This window comes from Acyrthosiphon pisum, chromosome A1 (genome assembly GCF_005508785.2).
Source record: "Acyrthosiphon pisum isolate AL4f chromosome A1, pea_aphid_22Mar2018_4r6ur, whole genome shotgun sequence".
Lineage (NCBI taxonomy): Eukaryota > Metazoa > Arthropoda > Insecta > Hemiptera > Aphididae > Acyrthosiphon > Acyrthosiphon pisum.
The window spans coordinates 21,231,884-21,241,853 of NC_042494.1; positions in this window are offsets into that span (position 1 = coordinate 21,231,884).

Consider the following 9,970-nt stretch of genomic DNA (forward strand, 5'->3'; position numbering starts at 1 on the left):
CCCCTCTCCCTCGATATAAGCCACTGACTGCAGGACAACGAGAAGACACGGCCAGTCACCTTGTATAGTATGTAAGTGCATCGCGTGTGCAAAATTCTCGCGTTTTTGCAGCAGTGCGGCAACTCATCTGCAGTGTCCGGCCCTAATCCGACGTCAAAAATTAGTCATTGCCGGTGGCTTCCAAATCTTCCATATGCAGGTACCTAAATATACTGCTATGCATAATATATTACACCTGATGATATTTGAATCACAAATAATACTTGACGTATCTAGTTAAACTCGCGTACGGCACTTTTGGCGGTTCTTCGCAATGAACGCAGCCTGTATATCAGAAATATTTACATATTTATTTTCATAAATATTAATTATTTTCTTAAAAATGAACAATCTTTGCCACCGCGGGGCACAATGAGAATATTGTGACATAAGTTATTTATATTATATAAAAAACGTGATGGAAGAATATCCACACAGTTATAGCCGCTGTACCTTTTGATTTTAATAAATATAAACGATTTACAGACACAAAATAAAAAGTTATTACACGCACGTCAAATATATAATATGAGAAATATATTATATATAAAACATATAGGTACCTAGACTAGTTTCGAATTTTTTGAATCGGACATGATTCAAAACTACCTTTATATCATACACGTGCGTTAACACAATGATTATTTCATCGGTTCGTATATACCTAATATATTACAGATTATATAATTTATATACGTACCTATACTACAACGATTTTCGATAAATAAACTTTCCCGCTGCAGATAACCGTATCCATAGACCATAGCCAAAAGTATTTAATGTTTGTAATATACAAGACATGTCCCACGAAGTATTTGCACAGAGCTGTTATAATATATAGTTTGTTGTCTGTAGAACTCTGTAAACTTTTGTTCAGATCCGACAATCGACTCTATTACACGAATATACAATAACGTGTAATTTGCATTTGTATAAGTGTTGTAGGGATCTTTATGAATATATAACTATATTGTGCATAATATGTACTTGAAGTGTATTAACATATTACAGCGCCTATATATTTATGTCTACCTGCATACCACCTGTTATGTATATAATATTATTTAATACTCTGTAGTTGCTATATTCCTAAGACCCTACTCCTATTTACTTAATATTATTATAACTGTTGCAGTTCGATTAGTTACCTATTTGATGTTCGTATAATTATGAATTGTATACTTACGCGTAGTTAAATCGATTCGGCCGGCCGATTTGACACAAATAGTGTGGTTGCGGTTAAGTACGCAATTATTGCAATAGGTTTTATAAAAGTTGTGTACATTACAATATTTTAGTTAAGTACGTTTAAAATTATACCAAAAAACTGATTGAATGCCAAGTCCAGTTACCGTTAGATTTTTTTTAAGATTTCTTCCCTGTCGAAAAAATGTTTAGTAGGTGACACTGATGGTGACACACTGACATTTTAATACCTCTTCATTGTAAATCATAGAGAACTTGATTAACCGATAAAAATTAAATGGTGATACCTGCCGATGTAAATAATATTGATAATATTATATTATACGTTTGCCTTTGCCTTTGCATCATATATAAATCCATGCGGTTCATGTTAATTATAAAAAATTAAAATTAATGATTAATAATTTATTATAACTTAGGTAATTATTATGGCCACCGCCATGTGATTGAGTGAAAATAATATGAACTAAAGATGTTAATAATATACTTAGTAAAACCATTTAAATTTTGAGATCATAAATACGCAAGAAAAAATGTTGAAAACATGATAGGAGATGAAGTTATATCGAATATTACTCACGACTGGATGACAAAATAAAAAGTCTAACAATTTATCAGTTTGTGAATAATTTGATAATACTTCGTCAGCTCCAGACGATTAAAATATTCTATTATCTATATATAATATAATATATTGCAGATATTTATAAAATCGCTGGCGTGTAATGGCGTTTGATATACAGTTTTTAATTCTCACGTGAACGAAAAGGCTGGCGTGAATATTATTCCTATACAAACAATAACCTAAAGCGTGAAGCAAAAAACGATTCAGATAAAATAAAACTTTTTTTTTCAAAAGTGACAGGTATTATACGTTCAAAATGAACCCAATAAATTTTTATATCCTTTTGTGCGGAATCAAAAACAAAATTTAAAAATATGATAATAATACATTATTATATTATCTGCACTACCCTGCAGCAGTACTCAAATGGGGTATACCAACAATGTGCATTTTAGTTTTTCATTAGATTATTATTATAGGTAGTTTTAAATTAAATTTATGTCAAAAGTAAAAAATCAATAATATTGTAGTAATGTACACCGAATTCAAACAATTTTTTATCGGTCTAAATTTAATTTCAAATCTGACCAAAAAAAATAACTATTATATATAATGAAGCACATTTTCACTAACGATTACAATAGTACATTATTAAGCATCATATACATTGTTAGGTCTATTCAAACCATGGCAGATGGAAATTCGATATTATTACGATGAACCCACTCCAAAATTGTATTATAATTCAAAGGTGGGCGAGTCAATGAAAATAAATAATAATTAACTCAAGTGAAATCAGTCATGCTAAGTTCAAAGTTAATTGCGATCTCAGTCTATACAAGTTAAGTACCTAAACTACTTTTTAAGTAGTATGTGGACCACATAAACGGTATTATGTTCCTATATCTTATACTCATGTGCGGATCCAAAATATTTTAACAAGGGGAGCTCAGAAAAAAAAAAAGTTACACCTTTTATATTTTAGCTTACGCTATTTTCAATACAAATTAATTTTATTCTTGACATAGACGACAGGGTTTGCCCGAGTACCCATAGCCATCCCCCTGGATCCACGCCTTATTATATACTTAAAATTATTTTATCAAGAAACAGAACAGAAATATTAAAGTATTAAATACATATTGTTATTAAAATTATTATGAGATTATTTTTATTTAAACCTTGTATACAGTAATTAATGAGGTATGAAACCATTAAAACCAAAAATGTAAAAAACATATTCTATTTGAACTTGATAGACTCTTTTTAAATCAACTGAAAAAAAGCAGAGTTATTTTGAAAGTAATTCAAACTAGTTAAGTTCTTGAGTTAATTATAACTGACTATATAATATAGTTAAGTTCAAAAGTTTAGAAAAATAACTTATTAACTAGTTATACCTAATGTTCCCACTTTTGTATTATAATATAATATTGCTATATTTAAATATATAGCTAGGTACCTATACATAAAAATATGTACTTAGAAACTTTAATTTATTAATGTATTTTCTTAAAAAATCTTATTTGTTCAACCGAATTAAAATATTTTGCATGATATGTATTATTATTATTGCCAAATTAAACTTGTAATGTATGTTTATTATGATGAATGTACATATATAGGTATTAACGTAATATAGTGCACTTATATAAAATATAAATTGTTTTTTCCCGGCTAATGACTTTATTGTTGAAGCCGTATTAAGTATTAAAAAAAAATAAATATATATATAAGTCATAGGTAGATAGTAGATAATTAATATTATTAATTAATATTTTTAATTTATATACCTACGATATTTATTATATTAAAATACGATAAGTTTTGTACCTATCCTACCTACTTATCTACAATATTTTCTCCTTTATAAGTTGTCGTTTTCGAATAATAATAAACCTTCGTAGGTAGTTGATATTGTTAAATTGCACTGTACAACAATGAACCAAAAAAGGACCAGCAATATCCCTACCGCACGTTTAGCGCTCCGGACGAGAGATGATAATAATAATAATAATCATACGAAGCCCGTGATTTATATGGTAACTAACATAAACATTAAACCTACCAACAATGTGTACGACCATTGAACGTATACCTATATAATGCACATAATATGTGGTATCCAAGCGTGCATACGTGTACGGCCATTATCTGATTGATCGTTATTTGTAATGATATACGACCTGAGAACCACGGTATACCGCTTATACCAAGATAATCGCAATTGCATGGGTACAATTATGTAATAATATTAATGCGAAGTGAGCTAAATCGAACAGACCGTGAAACACGATACGCACGTGTATTGTATTGCACGGCTTTCGCGGATTTAAATTAAAATATGAATATAAAAATATAAGTACAATTTATTATTAACTGTTTTTTTTTTCCTTTTGCTGTGGCTTAGTACATATTATTATTATTATTATTATTATGTGGTCTATAAATGATCAATTTATCATAATATGTGCAGTGTGCACCCACTTAAAACGCTGCGGACTATCAATATGTTTCTCGACCACATTACAGCGGGTGATCTACCGAGTAATATGCATGCTCAACTCCATTTTTTCATTCAATAATTAATTTAATCGAATTCTGATTTATGGAATTTTTAAATATACTTAAAAACCATATGTTTAATCTCTTAAGATTTTTCGTATTACTTAAAAAGTGTACTGTAGAGATACAAATCTCTGTTTTTCAAATTACCCATGAGTATGTATATAATCAGTACCTAGAGGGCTAGAGATTAAGAATTCAGGTCTACAAATTATATAAATAATATTTCGCAATTAGGTACTTAATATCTGATTATTTCAAATATACCTACGTATTATATGAAAAACTGATTGGTATCGAATATAATATTATAATAGGTATGGCACTATGGTGTATAGTTTTGACCTATATTATATTAGTAATTATTAATATTATTTTTATTACCTGCAGTATGCAGTGTTTATACGAAAATTACTCGAAACTTCAATATTATAAATACATCATTAATATATTTTTAAGTTAACTTAGTACGTCGCTGGATGCTGAACGATAAAAATTATGATTTATTGTAGTTATTTACAAAATGTGTTATGTAGGTTTTATGGTCATAAGAAATTTAGTAACGTACCAACGTACAAATAACCTGCAGCAATATTGCAGTATTTTATTTTTATGATACATTATAATATAAATTATTATAGTACGTTTAACCCGTGTGAAAAATTCAAAAAATTCGAAAATTTCTATAATATTAAAATCTAAACTATTTTAAAAATGCATAATATTATATTTAATTTGCTTATATTCATCGATTTTCACATCGTATATTATTCTAAAGGTGAGCCATACATCATAAATTAGAGTTCAGTCTGCTGAACAATAATAATATATTATATGTTAAGATTAGCTGTTTGCGTGTTTACGCCATTTTTTGTGTTTAATCTTAAATCTATAATAATAAAATATGTGTAATATATTTTAATAATACCACTAATGATAACCAATTATCAAAGTAGTTGTACCTATTCATAATTTAAATATAGTGGTTTTGTTTGAAAAATTATTTGGAAAATATGTACTTATGTTATTTTGTGTTAAAAAAGATTCAAAACATTTTTTTTTAGATTCTGAGTGGAGTGGAGCATGTATTGATTTTACAATGATGTGTGGTTTTAAATAATATATAAAAAAAAAATACTATATATCTATACTATATACTAAATATAATATTATATGATAATAATGTATATGATATTATCGTACATTTTGTAAAGTAATCAAAAATAAACGAATGAACGAAATATGTTAGAGTAACTAGTAAGATCACACAATAACTACAATAAGCGTATGTGATATATCACAATACGTGTACCCATATTATATTACATGCAAAAGTGGCTTAGGTGGACATTAACTAGTTTAAAAATGAAAGCTCGGTAAAAAAATAAATTCTATAAAAATACTTGTATACGAAGTGCAATAATTGAACTTTTATAATAGGTTTTCGAGACCTCCGTCGCGGATCAAATACAACAAATAGTTATATATTACGGAATACTGGAAGGGGGGAGGGATTAAGGGGCTAAGACCCACCCAAATAAAATCAATAGCCCTCCAATCCTAAACTATTTTTAAATAATATTATAGTAGGGCTTCAGCCCCCTCCCCATAAATCTCAAACGCCTTTTTGTGCCTATGTTTGTACGATATATCGTTTTAATTTGTTAAATCTTTTATTTTCCTGGAGTCTGGACCATATCAATTACCTTTGATTAAGATCTTTTGTTCCTGACGCCGGATGCCGGATGCAAGATGGACGTGTACCGCTGGGAGCCTATGTTGTTCTTCCTCAGGAATTATATACTAATATGTCAATCTAAACAATATTATATGCTACCCGGCCGCGAACAAGGTTCGTACGTCATCGCCGGTCTGCTATTATTTATCTAATATATTATTATTGGCACGTACCTTTGTGTAGGCGTCACTGTATTATTGTTTACGATTGTCAATATGATCTCTTCGGTCTTTTAGATTTTTGGCGGAGCGATGAAAATATTGATTTTACAATCATGAGTGCTCTATTTTGTCTGCGTCATCATCTTTTGGGGAAGTAAAAATGATTCGATTGTTAACTTTGAGGGTCGTTTCTGGTAGCAAATTGGATCTAGTTGTTGGTATTTTGGTAAGTCAAAAGTCAAATTACTAGTACTTGGGAAATCAAAATATCAGTAAAAATAAAAAATTATTACAATACGTTGTAACGGGAATCAGATAAAATTGGTTTTGGTTTTTTGGTGTAACTCAAAGAAGAATACATATATATATATACTTAAAATGTTCATAAAATATTTATATTAATATTGTTTACATAACATTTTCAAAATATTTTGATTTCTTTTGAACTGCTTGTACATATTTTACTGTTTCAATACTTAACATAATATTTAATCATATATACCAGCTATCTTAGATAAGTACATTAAAACAATAACATTTTTAATCGTTTGAACTTTGAAGTAAACATTTTCACAGCATTTGTCAAAATCACGAAAATTTGATAGTAATTTTGTAGTCAAAAATGTATAAAATGTAAATTTATATATTATTTAAGAATTAACAATTTAATACCATAGATTCTCTATAAGTAGTTCATAAAATAATTAAAAATATATTTGAAGTTTAAACTCGGACAAAATTAGATTTTCAAACGAATAATAACGATTTAAATTATTTTGTTGTACCTAATTTAAAATAATTATTCGTAGGTTCTAGATTATTCAATACTTGTCACTTGAAGCTTTTAACGCGTGTATTATTATATTTTGTATGAAAAATTGAATTTAAAAATGGATTGTTTTCGGCAAAAATTAATTTGACCAATCGTTTCACTATACCTTATAGGTATGTAGTAACATAAACTATTTTGATAGCATTATATAAGTATATCATACAAAATACTTTGTAATAAAGGCCGAGAGACCGTCTTCGCTTAGAATTGTTTATCGTATGTAATGATTTATCATTGAATTCAAGTTGAACACATCATAAATACACTATACAGTGACTTACCTACTCCTCAATAATTACGAGGTATACTCGACCAATATATTATACTGGACTGCAGAGCCGTTACCTATTTTTTTCAATTATAGGTTTGAGTTATAAGTATACAGTAGGTATATAGTTTTAATGATTATTATATTTTTAAATATAAAGATATAATTTTGATTTTATTATTAATAATATATATTAATATTTACTTAGTTATTTGCAATCAGTGCCAATATGCAGGCACTAATTATTTATAGTACCTATGTAATTTTAACTAATTTTTTATGTAATTTTAACATGTTTCAGATATATTTTGCACATAAATAAACGTTATAACATCCTGCATGAAACTCTGTGGATGGTCTTGTCTGCCTATATATAGCTTGTGCTGGTGTTTACAAAGTTGAATAAATTCGGCTATATAGTTAAGTATTTAATGACACTATATTATGTTATACGAATACGTTAACAACATTTTGTTACCAAGGGATTGGGTTTAATACACTACATGACGAATTGGGAACCTCCTTTTAGTGATTGTTTTAATATGGGAATCTATACGGTTTGCTGCAGTTTAGTCGTTGAATGTAATGTTTTCGGTAAGTGCGTAGGAGGAGATACATATTAAATATAGTTAAGAGATCTACGACTATAGAATGGAGTGGAATGTATATTATCATGACATACTCAGGTATTTACTGCAGAATTATTTTTATGTCTTGTTTTTAAAATTTCTCTCATGCATATCTATTGGAACATTTCTATAGATACAGATAAAGTATAATTGATCAATTATTCGCAAAAAATAAGAATCGAAAGTTACATGTTGTATTGTAATTTATATTTATTACATGTTGTTCATATTTTGAGAATTTTATCTTTTAACATTTTTGCTATTGTGTATAATCTCTACACTTTTTACTTTTAAATTAACTTTTATTTTATTACTTTCTTTTTAAAATTAAAACACTTGTAATTTTAGTAAAAACTAAAGTTAAGTCTGATAACTTTAGAGCATCAGTTAATCATTTTTACTAATTTTACAATTAAGCAATTAATAAGACTAATGGCTAATGTGGTATACATATTATGGTATTGAGTTTGAAACATTTGAATAAATTTTGATATCTCAGGTACTTATCATCAAATATCAACAAAAAAATTGTGTAATATTTACATGACCTCCGCCCCCTAAAAAAATCCAGCCCTAGAACCGCCACTGTTCTGTATTATTATGTATTATCATATGCCATTTATTAATCATCTATGTTCTATAAGTTATAGAATCATGTACCAAATAAATACATTTCAATTATTACCACGTATAAGTACTTACGTACCTAATAAACGTATAATATATTGTATGTTAAATATTGTTGTTAAATGTTGTTTCCATTACAAATTAATAATTCAGTTGCCAAGGTAATTATTATATTACATTTTTTAAAATTTTAAATCTGATCTGTGAGGATATGAAGTAGTTTTTAGGGTTCTGTACGGTAAAACGGGACCCTATTACTGAGGCTCCGCCGTCCGTCCGTCCGTCTGTCACCAGCCTGGCTGTATCTCATGAACCATGAAAGTTAGAAAATTGAAATTTTCACAGATTATGTATTTATGTTGCCTCTATAACGACAAACACTAAAAATCCTAGAATATATAATATAAGCAGTGTTGTCAACACGTTTATGAATGGAACCCTTCGTGCGCGAGTCCGACTCGCACTTGACCGGTTTTAACATTTAAATAGATACATAAATAAAAAGGTAGAAAAATGAGTGGCAAAAATTGATTTTTGTAAAGTTTGTGAATTTGTGAATGTAGTCAGTAAGAGCTTTGAAAAAACCGGTTCTTGGCTTTTTGAAGGGTTGAATTTGATTAGTTTTTCGCTTATAAAATCAAAATATTAATTGTATATTTGCATCATTGCCTTAAAGTTATAAATTAGCGTATACCCTATGGTTTTTTTTTCAAAAACACCTCTGATATTTTATATTACATATTTATATGATTGCATTTGCACTTTGCACTTTGCACTTTGCATACAGTATACTACGAAATACAATATTATGATTGTTCTATTATGTGCACAAATAACGTATTCAATGGAAATTAATGCGATTTTAATAATAATTGAAAATACACAACCACGTGTGTAATAATATATTGGTGACCATAATATAATAATATCATATTATATAGGTACAATATAATGGTTAATGCCAATATATACCTGCTCTATACCTTGTAGACGGTAGAATAATATATTGTTATCGCGTGTATTTTACCACTCTATCTAGAACTCAACAATGGCCATTATAGAGTGTGGCGATATAATATATTATTTTACCCGATAATTTGAATTCGTAGTGCAGAAATGCGATTACAGATGTACACCATTGAAATAAAATACGGTAATATTATTATGTGTGTGTGACGATAATTAATTTGCGAGCGGTCACTGTCGACACTCGACCTATATAATGCTAAAACCCATTTCGAAATATCCTCGCACAAGTCATAATATTGTCATACACTGTTATAGGAGGTGCTCGAAAATAATATAGAATATTATTATGACAAATCTATGTGAATTGTATT